This window comes from Octopus bimaculoides, chromosome 6, assembly GCF_046866305.1.
Source record: "Octopus bimaculoides isolate indiv1 chromosome 6, ASM4686630v1, whole genome shotgun sequence".
Classification (NCBI taxonomy): domain Eukaryota; kingdom Metazoa; phylum Mollusca; class Cephalopoda; order Octopoda; family Octopodidae; genus Octopus; species Octopus bimaculoides.
In genome coordinates this window covers 10915014-10932988 of record NC_142933.1, presented here as the reverse complement: position 1 = coordinate 10932988, position 17975 = coordinate 10915014, and the positions used below count along the sequence as shown (strand labels likewise).

At 34.5% G+C, this 17975-nt stretch overlaps 1 protein-coding gene across 2 annotated transcripts in view; it reads left to right on the top strand.

Annotated features, from left to right (window-relative positions):
• The window catches only part of LOC106871982 (uncharacterized), a 72103-nt gene that overhangs the window by 29103 nt on the left and 25025 nt on the right, over positions 1–17975 (top strand). Inside the window, exon 1 of one of the 2 annotated variants that reach the window (XM_052969031.1) lies at positions 4368–4482. The exons of the other annotated variant lie outside the window; for it this stretch is intronic. The gene's annotated coding sequence lies outside the window, so the exon portion shown is untranslated. Of the gene's footprint in view, positions 1–4367; positions 4483–17975 lie in introns of those variants that run through there. 2 annotated transcript variants of the gene reach the window in all.

The following is a 17975-nucleotide window of genomic DNA, read 5'->3' as shown; positions in this document are numbered from 1 at the left end:
GAGGTCAGCAGTGTCCCCATGCTGGTTTGGCATCTGCAGACTAGACTAGTTTCAGGGTGTTGCCCCTTGTCAATGCAGAGTAGCCAAGCCTTAGCCAGGCGGCGCTGCTGACTATCTGCTCGAAGGTTATTTATCTAATTTCAGTGGAATCTATCCACTGGTTTTCAGAAATAGAGTTATTAATATTTCTAAGTCTCTCTAAAGGAGACTACGGCAGCGGTACTGGAAATTAATAGTTATCGCCAAGCCAACATGGCAGTCCCAAAATTAGGACGAAAGCTGCCGTGAATTAGCTCCAATATATATATATATAGTCCATGGGAAGAGCTGTTTTACCGATGCGTCCTGCCCAGCTCTTCGAAACGCCGGTGTTAAAACGGGGGTAGCTGATGAAGTAGAATGTTCTCTATGTGGCTTGTGTGTTTTCTCGTCTACGTTTTGTTTGCAATGTCCTGTAACCAGATATGCACCTATTCATACAGGTGGATGTCGGTATGCACATACTTGTACGTGTATATGCATATACTCATTTACTATTTGTTTTTACATGACTGAACGCAGCGTCTCCAATTGTAAGTAGTTTTCGTAACTTCATATTTTCCGACGCTACTCTACCTCTTTCTATTTCTCCTTTCTCTTCCTCTATCATTTTCCCCCTCCCGTTCTTCCTCTTTACTACTACGAATCTCGCTTTACCCCTCTCGTTCTTGCTCTGTTACTACTACGTATCTCTTTTTCCCCCCTCGTACTTCCTGTCTTTCTCTTTTCCTCTCGTTGCTCACCTATTCTTCTACTTCCCCCCTTTGTTTCTCCCTCTACCACTCTCTCTCTTCCCGTTACACCGGCATGGTCACATGCTTCCGGTCAATAATCCTTCTTTCCTTGGCTATCGCCGAGCAAACACGCGAACTACCTCGTCCCTACTTTCTAGTTCGTGCCTCACAGCGTTCATACACACATAATTTTTCTCGTCTGGCCGTAAAGCCTTTTCTGTTTGTTTTCCTGTCTTGTTTTTTGTCCGCCACTACATTCCTCCATGGCAAGGTTTAATTTGTGTATCCAAATTTAATCTGCGGTCCATGGGAAGAGCCGTTTTAACGATGCGTCCTGCCCAGCTCTTCGAAACGCCGGTGTTAAAACGGGGGTAGCTGATGAAGTAGAATGTTCTCTATGTGGCTTGTGTGTTTTCGTGTCTACGTTTTGTTTGCAATGTCCTGTACCCAGATATGCACCTATACATACGGGTGGATGTCGGTATGCACATACCTGTACGTATATATGCATATACTCATTTACTATTTGTTATATATGTATGTATATATATATATATATATATATATATATATATATATATATATATATATATATATATATATATATATATATATATATATATATATATATATATATATATATATATATAAAAAACGAGCTTCTTTCCATTTCCGTCTACCAAATCCACTCACAAGCCTTTAGTCAGCCCGAGACTGTAGTAGAAGACACTTACCCATGGTGCCTCGGAGAGGGACTGAACTCGGAACCATGTGCTGTGTGAGTGTATAATGAACTCAAAATTCACTGTTTCGAAAACATCCAGAATTTCAATCGTAAAAATTCAACCACATACAACTACACTTTATTGAATACAAAAGAATAAGACCTGGAAATGCAATTATAACATCTGGTTTTTTCAATTAAACCTTGACCTATTCAAATACAAAAATTCTTTTTCCTTCCCACCTTAAAAGGTCACTAAGTTCTAACCAAATCTCACCATACCAATACAAAAGCCATGCCTCTTTACCTCCCCCTCCGTCTCAAACACCTTTTTCTTCTCTCTTCTCCCATGCTTGGCAAGCACCACAAAATTTTATATATATAAAAAGGCCAAGAAATCTAACATTAGACCATTTTTTGATAAATCCGATAACGGAAAGAAGTACTAAAAATGTAAATAAAATATATATATATAATCTTCCAGCGTTGTGACTAGCTTATTATTATTATTATTATTATTATTATTATTATTATTATTATTATTATTATTATTATTATTATTATTATTATTCAGTAGTTTTATTTTTATAACGTGCTTTCACTTCACTACCCAGCGCAGCTCTGTGCGCCTTGGGTATGTGCTGTGGTTTGCTGTGGTGCTCTTATGTTTACTGTATTGAAAGTGTTTTGCGTAGGATGTGTGCAGTACCCAGTAGTGCAATTTTGTGTATGTTATATATATTTGTAATCCTGGTGTTTTTGTTATGTATTTGTCTGAATATTTATTATTATTATTATTATTATTATTATTATTATTATTATTGTATATATATATATATATATATATACATACATAAATACATAGCATACATGCATACGTTTTACTCGTATATATATGTATGTATGTATGCATGTATGTATTATGTATGTATGTGTGTGTGTGAGTGTGTGTGTGTGTTTGTGTATGTGTGTATGCAGCGTGTATCAGTTTTCTGAGGTCATTTGTACGAGAGCGTGCTGATAAGTTCCTGGCATTAAAGTTATCGTTAAGGGCCTGTTTGGTGTCCTTCCGAGTTCTTTTACAGGGTTTAGGAAAACTGAAGGATCGCTGCAAGAACTGTGTGAATCCGAGAGGAGAGTATGTTGAATTATATCATATACTATCTTTTATTTAAAGCCAGGAATCTTTCAGCACCCGCTCGTATGAATTTAGAAAAAAAAATGTATACCTCATCACAGAAAAGCGGCATTTGAAAATGAATTGATACAAATAAATTTGAAAATCTTTTTATCACACCTTTTTAATGAATCCACTGAGAGCCTCAGTGGCTACTTCAATAGAGAGTCGGAAGTGTCGACATGGCCGAATAAGATTATCTTATTCAATTTTGCATATAGTACTTGTTATGGTGGAGATGAGAGATTGTTTGGTATTTTGGATGTGTTGATTGGCCTCGCTTTTTCTCTTCCCACACTCTCTCGACCACGCTTCATTCGTGGATTGAGGCCTGTTGAGATAGGAAGCTATATGTTTGGGAAATATATTGGCATAGAGAATGTCACGCATCCGCGCAAGGTTGTCCTAGCCTTATGAGAAATTTCAGCGTCTTGTTAGAAGACGTACGGTCTTCCGCTGTGTACTGTCTATCCAGTGCCTCCCAACTTTCTCCAACACCTTCATGAAGACTGCAGGATTGACGCTTAATTTTTTGTGAAAACGCTTTATTGGAATTAAACGATGCTCTCTTGTCACATTCATCATAAAGTGACCCTCGTATCACATACAATTTGTACCGTACGTCTAAATGCATTACTCTTCTGATGTTGTTTTCTGAAATTTCGAGTTCCTTTGCGATAGTTTCGGCTGAATTTCCTCCGGGGATTTTTTTTTTTTTTTTGATTATGCTGTGGAAGTTTTTCCAAGGTTATATCTTGCGCGCGTTTTGCGTTTAACTGATGATGTTGGATTCTCGTCAGCAGCTTCCAGCACCTTTCGAAATTTGACAACGACAGACCGGACAACTTACCGGAAGCGAGCTATCTCTGCATTACTATGCTCCGCTTGTATGGCAACGATTACAACGTGCCATTTTATTTCCTGTATCAACATGATACCTGACATTATTTATACGAAAAGTAAAGTTAAAAATAAACGAGAAGAAATTTGGAGCTCTTGAAAGTGATGCCATTAAAAGAAAAAAACAACAACAAAAACAAAGAAAGAAACTGATGCTTCCTGCACATTTATCTATCTATCTACCCCCCCCCCCCCCTTTTACACGAACATTGCTGTGATACACGATCCCTATTGATCGCCTTTTTTTTCTTTTTTTTTCTCGATCCCTTTTGATCGAACTCCTCCCTTTTTTCTCTCCTTCCCCTTCCCAAAAAGAAAAGCTCTACATTGTATTTTTCCCCTCTGTGTAAAGCCCTGTGTGGCTAATAAAAGAAATGTATCTATCTATCTATCTATCTATCTATCTATCTATCTATCTATCTATCTATCTATCTATCTATCGATCTGTTTGTCTGACTGTCTGTCTACGATATTATCCATTATGTTATGCGGATGGGTGCAAATTTTGTTGTTTTTTTTTAGAGGAAAACAACACTTCACATATTTTAGTCAATTATAACAGCAGAAAAATATAAAGCGAAATGTGAACGAAAGAAGTGTTTAATACATAGAGAGCCAAATTAAAGCATGATGTAACTATTGAAAGAAGCGATTATTTACTTAATTCAGGTGCAGAAGTAGAAACCATTGTCTCCACTTCTCCACGAGTCATAAAAGAAATCTTTAGATGTCAGCTTGTTTTTGATGACTTGTCGTTATTATACCGTTCAATAATGGGATAATAAAAACTGTGATTTATTGTCTCCAGCTGTTTACTAGTATCGGCGGTGTTACATTAAATAAATACGCATCGTTTTCGCATTCGTCATTCTTTCAAGTTTCTTCGCTGCTTTCTCCTTTTCGCATTCGTAAGTAAACCGTTATCAATTTTTTTATTTTTTAAGAAATTTGTATGAAATATTTGCATCACTGTTTTGAATCATAGCTAAGGCATAGTTCTAAAAATTGAATCTCTTCATCAATCTTTCTTTATTTAATGCATAAATTCAGAAACGGGTCTAATATAATGTTATCTAGCAGTATCTTGATTTGATTTTATTGGTAAAGAAAATAAAATATAAAGCACAACGTCCAAACTAACTGTATTTTCTGTTTTTGTATGTAAACATTTGCCTGTGTGCATGTCCATTTATTTATCTATCTATCTAGCTATCTATCCCTATATATACACACACACACACACACACACACATATATATATATACATATATATATATATATATATATATATATATATATATATATATATATATATATCCATTTGTTTGTCTGTCTAACTATCTATCTAACTATCTCTCTCTCTCTTTCTATATATATATATATATATATATATATATATATATATATATATATATATATTTATTTATCTATCTATCTATCATTCTACCACCTATCATGTATCTTCTGGGATAGCGTAGAGACTTACGCTTTAATAGCGTTCGCATGAATAACAATCCTAAATTGTATGCTTGCTGTATAGAATGTGGAGATAGTTCAGTATGTGAGAGTAGGCAAATTGTAACATGATTACTAAGTTGTCGACTTTGCCTTTCATTTTGTCGAATCGATACAATTAGTACCAGTTGAGCACTGAGGGACAATATAATCGATTTACATACACTCTGCGTGGGATATTGTTAATACTAGTGGTCACTGAAATAATAGGAATGGTATGAATGTTAATAATAGACATTATGATAGGAAAACATTCTTAATGATAAAATGAAATCCAATAACAACACAAAATTAAAACGACTGAATAAATAAAGATAAGTAAATAAATAAATAAAGAGGCAAAGCAGCAAATCTTTGTGTCCTAAGAATAATATTAAATTGTGTTAAATTTACTAATGATACTAATTCAGATAAAATTCAATATGAATCACAACATACAAAGATAATGATAAAGCAATACTGCGTTGAGGGCAATAAATACAGAATGTGGTAAGGAAAATACTACCATTAAATTTAATTGCAATAGAAATAGCAAGAATTATTATCTAAAATCAGGATCCCCGTTAAAAATGATAACCAGACGAGAAAAGAAAACATTAGCAGAAACAAGGAGGACGATACGGTATCTATCAATAATGAAGATAATTGCAATTATATGGATAGTACTATAAATTTGCATTGGCCGAAGTATTTTAAGGAATATCTCCACACGTATGCACTTCCGGCTTTGTTTCTTCATAACTTCCATAAAAAGGATAATTTTCGATGAACTTTAATGTGAATATACCTCAGCTAGTACAGATTTCGATTATATCTGGATTTCAGTTGAAAAAAATGTTCAGAGTGTAGGGTGACGAATATCGGAAAATTCACAGACGTTTGCTTTGTTTCCACATAAGTTACAGGAAAATGGGTATTTGTAAATGAAATTTTCTACAAATGCATTTCAGATGGGGTAAATTATGATTACATCTTTATTTCATACGAAAGAGAAAATTGGTGTGCTTGCACACAAACATACTGACACACATCACAATTTGTTTCGATGATGCAAGTTTCATTTTATAGATATAGATGACGTATGCTAGTATGTGTGTGTAGGTATGTGTACGAGTCCACCAATCTTGTTTTTCATATCAAATTCCTATATAATCATAATCAGCACACTATGAGAACTATTCATAGAAAATATCATTAAAAATTACCAATTTTTGTGAAAGATATAATAAAACAAATCTGACCCGTGTGAATTTTTCGAAACTGCTTTCCCAATTCAAGGAAAAAATATTTTCCACAACAGGTTCTCATGCAATGACAATCTACACAATCTGGAGCGTATTTGTTTCCTTATATCCTCCATTTACTGGAAGATATAAGGAAACAAAGTCGGGAGGCACGCATGTGGAGGTATGCCGTATTCTAATACCAAAGTTGGGACTAATTCTGAAAGCAGTAATGTGATTTATGTAATCGACGGACAAAAGTTAGACTTTAACCCTGCTCGAACCGGTACGAGCAATAATAATGTCTATTGACGATTACGTAGCAGAATGATACAACTAATATAACTAATATAACGGCGGTATCTTTCAGAACCCTGGATAAACATTTTCCTCTAATAGCCCATAGTGTAAGACCTCTAATAGAATATAGATAAGCTTGTCTATTCTACGACATCTAACATTGCTCAATAGCTAGCTAGATTCAACTGTACAAGAGTATACAATATCAACCCTAAAGAACTTGGTCCTAATTATACAACTAACATTCTAAATAACAGCATACATGAAGTGAGATCTAATAATCAAGATAACACACTAACTAATGATAGTAACCCTACAACAAATAGCAACCCTAATGTATCATATAGAGTGAAAACAACTTTGTAACTGTAGAAATAAAGCTATGTGCACACTTTCTGTATATTGCTTTAGAAAGAATATCATTTCCAAATGTTCTGTACATACGCTTGGTGAAGCGCATTCGAATAATGCTACTTCTAATTTAAATCTCGATGGAATAACCATAGAAAGAGCTTTAAGGATAGACGTTTTATTGCTCATCGTTAGCTAATTTTTTTCTTGTTACTCGCCGATACAAATGTTGAGTATGAAATTCCTTCAATTATACGCACATGACAATATAATAGGGGTGCTAACGATGAATGCAGTTCGTGTATATCTGAAATCCAACATTTGATCAGGTGTAAATCAAATCTCATTGCCTAAGAGATGAGGTAGTTATACGATGTCCACATATGTACTGCACATTCGTTCTACATAATCCGAAAAACCAAACCTATCAACAATAATCGGAACACACTAATACGCAACTAGTGGGCTAAGGAAAATTTCGGTCATTCTAGATAATAATATCCCTATTTTTCTACCCTATTTTCTCCGCCTTAACTCACTTATCCCCTGTACTTGGCTAAAGTTTTCAAAGGTGTCATACGTAACCTTATCTATCATAAATGCAGTACCATTCATTTTTGATATACTACTATTATATGCTGTCTATATAATTTACTAGTAACTTTTTTTACCAATGAATCCACTATATTTGTTTACTTGTTGGCTATGCAATTATCTAATACCTAATTGTCTTATACTGCGTATCTAGAACCGTGGTCCTATAACTATGATCGAAAACATTTTGTAGTTGACCTACCCTGCCATATGTACAGACTGTAACGCGACGTTATTGTGAATGTAGGCTTGTGTGTCACACAAACCTATTATTGTATGTTACACGTATATGAACTCGTTATAGTGAAGAGGAAACTAACAACCCAGAGCTAATTCGGTTTATCGCTAGTCCATTAAATACTTGGGCATTGTATATGACATGTTTATTAAGAATAACACCTGTCGCATAAGTTATAAGTTACACCTGTATCCCATTTATATTTGTTCTTGTTCTTGTTCTTCTTCTTCTTCTTCTTCTTCTTCTTCTTCTTCTTCTTCTTCTTATTATTATTATTATTATTATTATTATTATTATTATTATTATTATTATTATTATTATTAGTAGTAGTAGTAGTAGGAGGAGGAGGAGGAGGAGGAGGAGGAGGAGTAGTAGTAGTAGGAGTAGTAGTAGTAGTAGTAGTAGTAGGAGGAGGAGGAGGAGGAGGAGGAGGAGGAGGTGGAGGAGCATCAATAGTAGTAGGAGGTGGAGGAGGAGCATCAGTAGTAGTAGTAGTAGTAGTAGTAGTAGTAGTAGTAGTAGTAGTAGATGCGTCGAATACGGCCACAAAAATGATAGTTATAAATATTCAGGCAACAAGCCCTGATATGCTACGACGAATGTGTGTGTGTGTGTATTTATATATATATGCATATATATATACATATATATATATATATATATAACAAATTAAGGTACTCAGAAATCTGGATGTTTGTACGTTTACAGATTTTTATTAATGTCACATGTTTTATAAATGAAATAAAGCGCTTTTCAACTAATCGTGTAGGATTTTCAAATTGTTTTCAGTTCACCTTGCGGTGAGGTCTCTATATATAGTTTTATTCAGTGTGTAGGGGTGGAGAGAGAGATATATAGGATAGTAAGAGAGGGTGAGGAATGGAGGGAAAAGTGAGAGAGAGAGAGAGAGTGTGTGTGTGTGTGTGAGTGTGTGTTTTTGTGTTGGTGTGTGTGTCTGTGTGTGTGCGTGTGTGTGTCGATGGGAAAGAGAAAAGAAGAAAATTGTGTTTATAGCGGGTCAGTTCTTTTCAATGATAAGTTAATTCTTGGCCTTTTAAAGAAATGGCAAAAGCAGGTGTGATTGTTTTGAAGAAGTTGTTTTTCAAAAAGAATCTTTGGTGTCATAGTCTAGTAGGAGAGTGTAGGTGCGTTTTTGTGTATGTGTATGTGTGTATGTATGTGTGTGTGTGTGTCTGTGTGCGTGCGTGTGTGTGTGTGTGCCTGTGTATTTGAAAGGTGTGTCAGATTCTGTTTACAGTTGGTCAGTTCGTGCAATGACAAGTACAAACATCCAGATTTCTGAGTACCTTATTTTTTTTCTATAATATAATTTCTGTACATCACCTCCAAATCTTCCAATATATATATATATATACGTGTGTGTGTGTGTGTGTTCGTGTGTGCGTGTGTGCGTGTGTGCGTGTGTTCGTGTGTGTGTGTGTGTGTGTGTGTATGTGTGTGTGTGTTTGTGTGTGTGTGTGTGTGTGTCTAATAATACTAAAATGTAACAGCATAAGAATGAGACCTCGATATTTTATTTATGTTGTCATTATAGTACTCGGAGTTGCGAATGTTGGAGCGACGAGCCACGATACATTCTCGTCGGCTATTATTGCCAATAGACGCTATGACAAAAGCCGTTAAATGAAAGGAAAGTAACTCTAATAGGTGTAAAATAAGATAAAAATTACACGAAAACATATTCTCACAATACATAGAGATAAACGTCCTGCGTTCACAACGTCTACATACGTACACACTCGCACAAACATGTATACGTACATGCATAGGCACACACACAAACATATATGTATGTACATACTCACTCATGCACACATATCTACACTTAAAACACACGCACACATGTATACACACACACACACACACACACACACACATATATATATATGTGTGTGTGTGTATACATACACAGACGTACATACACACACACACACACACACACAAACACACACACACACACACACACACACATATATATATATACAGCCTCTCATCACACACCTACAGCCGCACATATACAAACATGCATATCCATATAGATGAAGGGGGTGTGTGGAAAAAAGTAGTACATATGCACCGGACACAGTCTTACACTCATATACATACATATACACATATACATATACATATATAATTATGTACACACATATACCAATATTATATATACATACATATAGACACACACATACACACTCACACAAATAAGAAGGAAAAAAGAAAAATGAAAGTAATATATGTATAAAATGGAAAATTAGAAATTAATATTTAAAAATTAACGGAAGTTAAAACATATGGGAAAGCCTGTTCAGAAACTGAGTAGAAATGTGGATTCTAGCTGTGATCTTGGGGTGGAGTGGGGCCAAAACCGTAACAGGTGTTTCGTGATGTGTGGACATGATCGAAAAAGTTCAGTTCTTGAATTTAAACATGGTTTTTGTAAGCCGACGAGTACTTAACCTTTCGTTCTGTTTTGCCGAACCGCTAAGTTACGGGGCCGTAAACACCAGCATCGGTGTTGGTGGGGAATATATACGGACAAACACACACACACCTTTGTATATATACGTATGTTTGTATGTATATATATATATATATATATATATATATATATATATATATATATATATATATATATATATATATATATATATATATATATATATATATATATATATATATATATATATATATATATTACAATTGAAAGGGTAAAGGATTATCAATATATTAATAAATTAATAATTAATAATTTTTACCAAGCCCTTCGGTATATAAGCACCATTATCGGCGTGGAACTTATTTAAAAGTTCTTATACATTTATAAACAAAATTAAGGGATCAGCAACAGGCTGCTTCACCACATACCGAAGTTCAGAAATAGCAGCTAAAAATGCTGAAACTCCAACAGATAGCAGTTACCCGCAACTCACATAGGCAAAACAAGAAGAAAAATAACGAACTAAACTAGCCATAGTTAATCATAGACATGTTTCTGGTTTAGGAGAATAATAAAAACTCTTCGTTACGTCATCGGTATGATATTCCTGTTGTAAATTCGACGATACTGGCAAATGTGCATGCATGATCTAGCGCCATCGGTATGTGGTGAAGCAACCTGTTGCTGATCCCTTAATTTTGTTTATATGTATATATATATATATATATATATATAACGGGCTTCTTTCAGTTTCCGTCTACCAAATCGACTCACAAGACTTTGGTCGACCTGAGGCTATAGTAGAAGACACTTGACCAAAGTGCCACGCAGTGGGACTGAGCCCGGAACAATGTGCTTGGGAAGCAAGCTTCTTACCACACAGCCACGCCTGCGCATATATGAATATATATATATATGTATGTATACCCCGCCAATGATGGACACACCCGTCAAAGACGGCGTATAAGCCTTACGCTTTTGCCGAAAGACCTGCACAAATTATCTGTTTATTGTGAGCAAGCGTTCATGCCGCACTCTAGTTCGCTCTCCCTCCATCAAATCGACGTTGTCTGAAAAGGCGCACTGAGTACGGGGTACCACACGACAGGTGATGGTGTGTTTTGCTCGAGGATACAACGCACTACCCGGTCTAGGAATTCAAACCAGAATCTAGCGATCGTGAGTGCAACACGCTAACCACTTAGCCATATATGTAATATTTTGAACGCAGTATAGCCGTGAAAACAGCAAAAAGATTGGGTGTTCATCCTTAAAAGACGGTTCTACTGCGTTTGAGATAGTACTTGTCTGTAAAATAGGAAGCACAGCCTACGCATCCAAAGTTTGTTTAGAAACTGTTGTTGGACACACACATGCACACACACATGCACACACGCATACACAGACACGCACACATTATATATACACGCATGTATATGTATACATACGTATGCATGTGATATAGATTTTTGCATGTGCATGCATCGTTGTATATATGTATGTATGTGTGTGTGTGTGTGTGTTTATGAGTGTGCATATTCATGTTTATGCATCTATGTGTATGAATTTTTTGGTTGCTTTTAGCCGTGATGACATCTTTACAAATTCTATGCGTGTATGTATAAGTGTGAATATTTGATGATGCCTAATTATAATATACTATATGTGTATAAGAGTGTGTCTTACGTGTAAACATGTGCACCAGTCGCAGAGACAAATATATCTATTCTTCGAAACTAGCCGAGTATGACATTTTGGCCACCTCTTGTTTACGTTCATTTGAAATATGTGTACCTGGTGACCCATAACTATATAAAGAAGTCTTTTTGTTTCTTTTGTCTGGTAAACACTCTGTTTTTTATCTTCTCGCGTTTATTTGTATTTCATTTTAATTTACTTTACGTATTTTATTTTTTTATCTCACTCTTTAAAGTGATATTATATTATATTCTATTTCATTTTATATCCTATGGTAATCTGCAGCTAAATTTTGGTTAAGAAATTGATTAGTAATTACTTTTTTTTTTTTTAGTTTTATTGTATTTATTTTCTGATTCTATTTATCAACTTACTTTCGCTTTTAATCATGGATATTCTATTTTCTACGAAGTGTGGAAGCGTAACAAATGCTTCTCAAGGCTGATGCTGTATAATGAGACAATTAGCTAAATTTTTCAGAGTTAGTTGTTTACTGCTTTCGAAATGTTCTGATGAGAAATGCGAATCATTATGTTACAGTAAAATTATATATATATATATGTATATGTATATATATATATATATATATATATATATATATATATATATATATATATATATATATATATATATATATATATATATATATATATATATATATTATATATTATATATTATGTTATGAATTATACATTAAATTATATATGATCTATATATATATATATATATATATATATATATATATATATATATATATTAGATATCATATATTGTTATGAATTATATATTAAGTTATATATGATATATATATATATATATATATGTGTGTGTGTGTGTGTGTGTGTGTGTGTGTGTGTGTGTGTATTTGTCTGTATGTATATGTGTGTATGTGGTTGTGTATATGCGTGTGCATGTGCGCGTGCGCATGTGTGTGTTATTCGTTTTAGCGTCGCTAATGTTACTGGATATAGATTGCAAAACAGCTGTAATAAAATGAAATAAACATTTCATCTCAGACTTTCCTTATTTTGGTTCATAATTATATCATCGTGAGCGTTGTAGTTTCTGGATTTCTACATACCTAAGTTCCGGGTTTTGGAAATTTAATCCTTGAGCCTGTTCAGTGTAGGGCACCTGTTAAAAAGTCAAGTACGTCACGTTACGTTATATGTCCGTCAGCGTACTAGCCTTGTTTTGCGCCAAAAACACAGCACATGGGGCAAAAATATTTATGAACAAAGCTTCCAAACACTAAGGTTGGAAATAAGATGTTACTACTGTTAATATCATTTGTGCATAAAATTTAAAATTGATGGTATTTCTAGCAGGTTGATGCTTATCTGCACCTTTACGTTTCGTGCTAATTTTGAATATCATAGCTAAAAAAGGCTAATTGTCTGCGAACTACCTATGTTGCTACTGTTGATACCATCAATTTTAAATTTTATCCAAAGATTATATTAACAATGGTAACATCTTATTTCAAACCTTAGTGTTTGTATGTCTTGTTCATAAATATTTTTGCAACATGTGCTGTGTTTTTGGCACAAAACAAGACCAGTTCGCTAACAGAGAAATAACGTGACGGACTTGAATTTTTACCAGGTGATCTACACTGAAGAGACTCAAGGATTATATTTCTAAAAGCCGAAACTCGGGTATGTAGATATCCTAAAGAGCACAACCTTTCATAAGTTTGCATTTGAATATATTAATTCTTTCCGTTTCCTCGCCTACTGTTATTTCTCTGTTATCTTGGTACTTTACGGTGCTCTAATTAAGACTTTAGCTCTCATTTCTAGCAGGTTGGTGCTTTTATGCATCCTTACGCTTCGTGCTAATTTTGTATAATTATAGCTATTTGCCTGCAAAGCACCTATGTTATTACTGTTGATACCATCAATTTAAAATTTTATCCGCAGCGGTGGTTGTGTGGTAAGTAGCTTGCTTACCGACCACATGCTTCCGGGTTCAGTCCCACTGCGTGGCACCTTGGGCAAGAGTCTTCTACTATAGCCTCACTCCAACCAAAGCCTTGTGAGTGGATTTGGCAGACGGAAAATGAAAGAAGCCCGTCGTATATATATATATATATATATATATATATATATATAAACGCCGGTGTTAAAATGGGGGTAGCTGATGAAGGAAAATGTTCTCTATGTGGCTTGTGTGTTTTCTATACTCTGGTTATTATTATTTTCTTGTCTACGTTTTGTTTGCAATGTCCTGTACCCAGATATGCACCTATATATACAGGTAGACGTAGGTATGCGCATACCTGTACGTCTATATGCCTATACTCATTTACTATTTGTTTTATATTTATATATACCTTCATATATCTGTGTATGTGTTATATATAAGTATGTGTTATACACACACACGTACACATGGTTTTGTCACCGTCTGGTCACCTTCCCCAGTAGAAGATTTGCTGTTGACGTCAGGACAATGACCAGCATTATCAATAATAGTGCGAAATAGGAATGAGAGAATAACATGTCTATGTCTCGTGTGCGATTCTTTCATTATTTAATGCAACTCCGCGTATCCACCATCTTGTCCTCATCTCCCAGTGCGAATAATATTTGGTTTAAAGCCTCCCTTTCTCTTTCCTTCTCTCTTTTCTGTCTGATTTCCTCTCTTATCACCTTATTTCCCTGCTGCTTTCTCTGTTAACCCCTTTCACTTTACTATTGTCTTTCTTTCCGTGCACCCCTCGTATATTCCCTTCTCTTTCTCTCTAAATTCCCTGCTATCTCTATCCACATTTATTTCTTTAAAGTCTGCCGCCACTTCCTTCCTTCACCTAACCACCATTTCTTCCTCCGTCCACCTCGATCAAGTAGTTGCGTCTGTATCTCTCTCTTTTTCTTTCTTTCTTTCTTTCTTGCTTTCTTTCTTTCTTTCTTTCTTTCTTTCTGTCTCCAATTGGTCTTTCATCCTATCTCTCCCTCTCTAACTTTCTCCACTCCCCTTCGACCTCTCTTACTCTTCCTCCTCTTTGCACGACCCTTTTCTTCCCCACTCTCTGCCCTTCGCAACTCGTTGTCTCTCTCTCTTATCCTTTTGGTCACAACATACTCCCCTGTCGCCGATCCTTTCCTTGCCTGCCTGCTTACCTGTCCAGTCAAGCTCTCTTGGGCCTTGCCATTCAGTTTTAGGCGAGGGTTATTCTTATTTTACTACATCTCGTTCAATTGACCTATTTCTTTCATCCTCTTCCCTACTGTCTGGTTATCTTTCTTCTTTCTATTTGAAGTCCTATGGGACATTTTTCCATTAGCGTTACTTCTGAATGTCTTGTCTTACGATGTCTTATAGCCAAAAGGCCTTTATGCGTGTATATTTATAACATCTACTTGTGTCATTTATCATTATGTCTTATTCTTATTATTCCGTCGTTTATCACTTGTTCCTCTATTCTTTACGGTCCGCTAAATTTTCTCAACAGCACTTTGCTTTTGAAGCCACCAAAACGAATAATTTTACCGATAATAGCTTGAAATTGGGATGACTTCTGACGGATAACTGATGAAGGATGAGCATGTACACATCCCGTGTATGATTTTTCGATTGCTCATTTGCCCTCCTCCTGTAAAATTTGCCTTTCTCCTTCTCTGTCTCTCTGTCTCTATTTGTCTATCTCTCTCTGCGTATATACTGCCGTTTTTCGATTGCGTAATTAGCTGTTGTTTTAATATCCGTTCATGCAGTTCTGAAGTAAAATTAGCGGGCCTGTGTGTCAAGCATGGATCTTTCATATAGGGCCCCAGATAATATCCACAAAGTATCCGTCTCCACGCAAGAGGATAGGGCTTTCGAATCTAAGCGTGCATGTCTGAGATTTACTTACTTGCACCTGCTACCGTATACATTCACTCTCATACACACATACATGTATAATTGTAGGAGTGCGTGTATATGTATATTTATATGCGTGTATATGTAATGAATTCAATGAGAATACAATATACTGAATTTCTAACAAGTGCTCTTGGCATGGAAATGTCCAAAACATTAAAGGTATTTAGACAGTTGATCAGAGCGATTATATATTATATTATAAGATAAGACCAGGAAAATTACATCAAAAAATCATCGCAGGAGATATACGTCCCAAATAATATTGTATTCATAGATAGATGTATAAATATATAAAGTATGATTATTTAAAAAGTTTAAAACTTTAAAATATCTTACAATCGTTTCATGAATGTATTACTCTTAGAAATGGAATGTACAGTTGATAATCATTAGGTAATACATCCATTCGTCAGAGAGAAAAAGGGTGAATTTCCGTGTAGTCAATCGAATGCTATTTAAGAATATATGAAAAAAGTTGTTGTTTAAAGATGTTTTTAAAAAGTTACTGGCATAGATATGTGTTGGTACAATCTTTTGCTAAAAGTTTTGAAGAAAAATATACATCCGTGGTAAAATCCTCTGCGGTAATCCATAATGGTTGTGTGTAATATAAATCCCATAATTCTGTTCACTTGAACCTTCTAATTTGCCTTCTAAAGAACATGATGTTTTAAAATTTTTACATGTGCAATATTTTGTTGTACATTTCTGTGCTGTGGCATTATGTTTGAATATGGTGTTGTATTTGAATTTGTTGTAGAATCATTTATAATAGAATTATGTATATTTACTGTTTGTATGGTATTATTAGTATTAGATTGAAATATCGGATTACAATCTAATAATAATACTATATGGATCTAATAAGGACTTGATAGATGATGTGTTTTCATGGAACGAGATAAAGGAAGTAGGATCTATTAGGTAAGATAGCATCAGGGAGTGGCATAGGTGTGTGCTGCCAACAAAGGAATAAGAGGAGACAATATAAACATGTGAACACGGTTGCGGTTACTGGGAGTTAGATTATGACAGGGATTTACTACCAAATTACACGACATATGACAGACTATTGGAAGAAACGGGTTTTCATATGCTAGAGGGATCAGGTTTTAAAAGGTAGAAAATAGGGCTGCTCGTAAGTGGAGTGACTGGTTCCATTTCCATTTTTCATTTTTCATTGTCATTCATGTTATCATATTTCTTGTATTGTCCCGTCTATGTGCGCTCCTTGTGGGCAATAAAGAAACTAATTTTATTTTCTGCTTTATGGATCACAAGTCGAAGAGAACAGAATTATGGGACTTATATTACACACAACCATTATGGATTACCGCAAAGGATTTTACCACGGATATATAATTTCCTTCAAAATTTTTAGCACAAGATTGTACCAATGCATATCTACGCCAGTAACTTTTTCATATATCCTTAAATAGCATTCGATTGACTACACGGAAATTCACCCTCTTTCTCTCTGACGAGTGTGTGTATTACCTACTGATTATCAATTGTTCATTCCATTTCTAAGGGTAATACATACATGAAACGATCGTAAGATATTTTAAAGTTTTAAACTTTTAAATAATCAAACTTTATATATTTATACATCAATCTATGGATACAATATTATTTTGGACGTATATCTTCTGTGATGATTTTTTGCTGTAATGTTCCTGCTCTTATTTTATAATATAATATATCTTATGATTTATGTGTGTGTGTGTGTGTGTCTGTGTGTGTGTAAATAGAGAGGAATGTAAAAACATCACGGAGGTTATATTATAAATAATTAAGGTTATTTATTAATATATCAATGCCAAAACATGTTATCATAAAATATAAATAAGAAAAACGTTTATATTTATGAAAAAGTCACAGGTATAACTAAAAGGGATAAAAAACCCCTAGCATGTTAAAAATAGCAGCCCAAACCCCTATAAAGGCATTATATCATTCATACTAGTTATAAAAACTGGCTTCGGGCGACATGGCAACTAGAATATATATTATGTATGTATTTATATAGGTATATATACATATAGGATATATATTTATATATATAGACATATATATATATATATATATATATATATATATATATATATATATATATATATATATATGTGTGTGTGTGTGTGTGTGTGTGTGTGT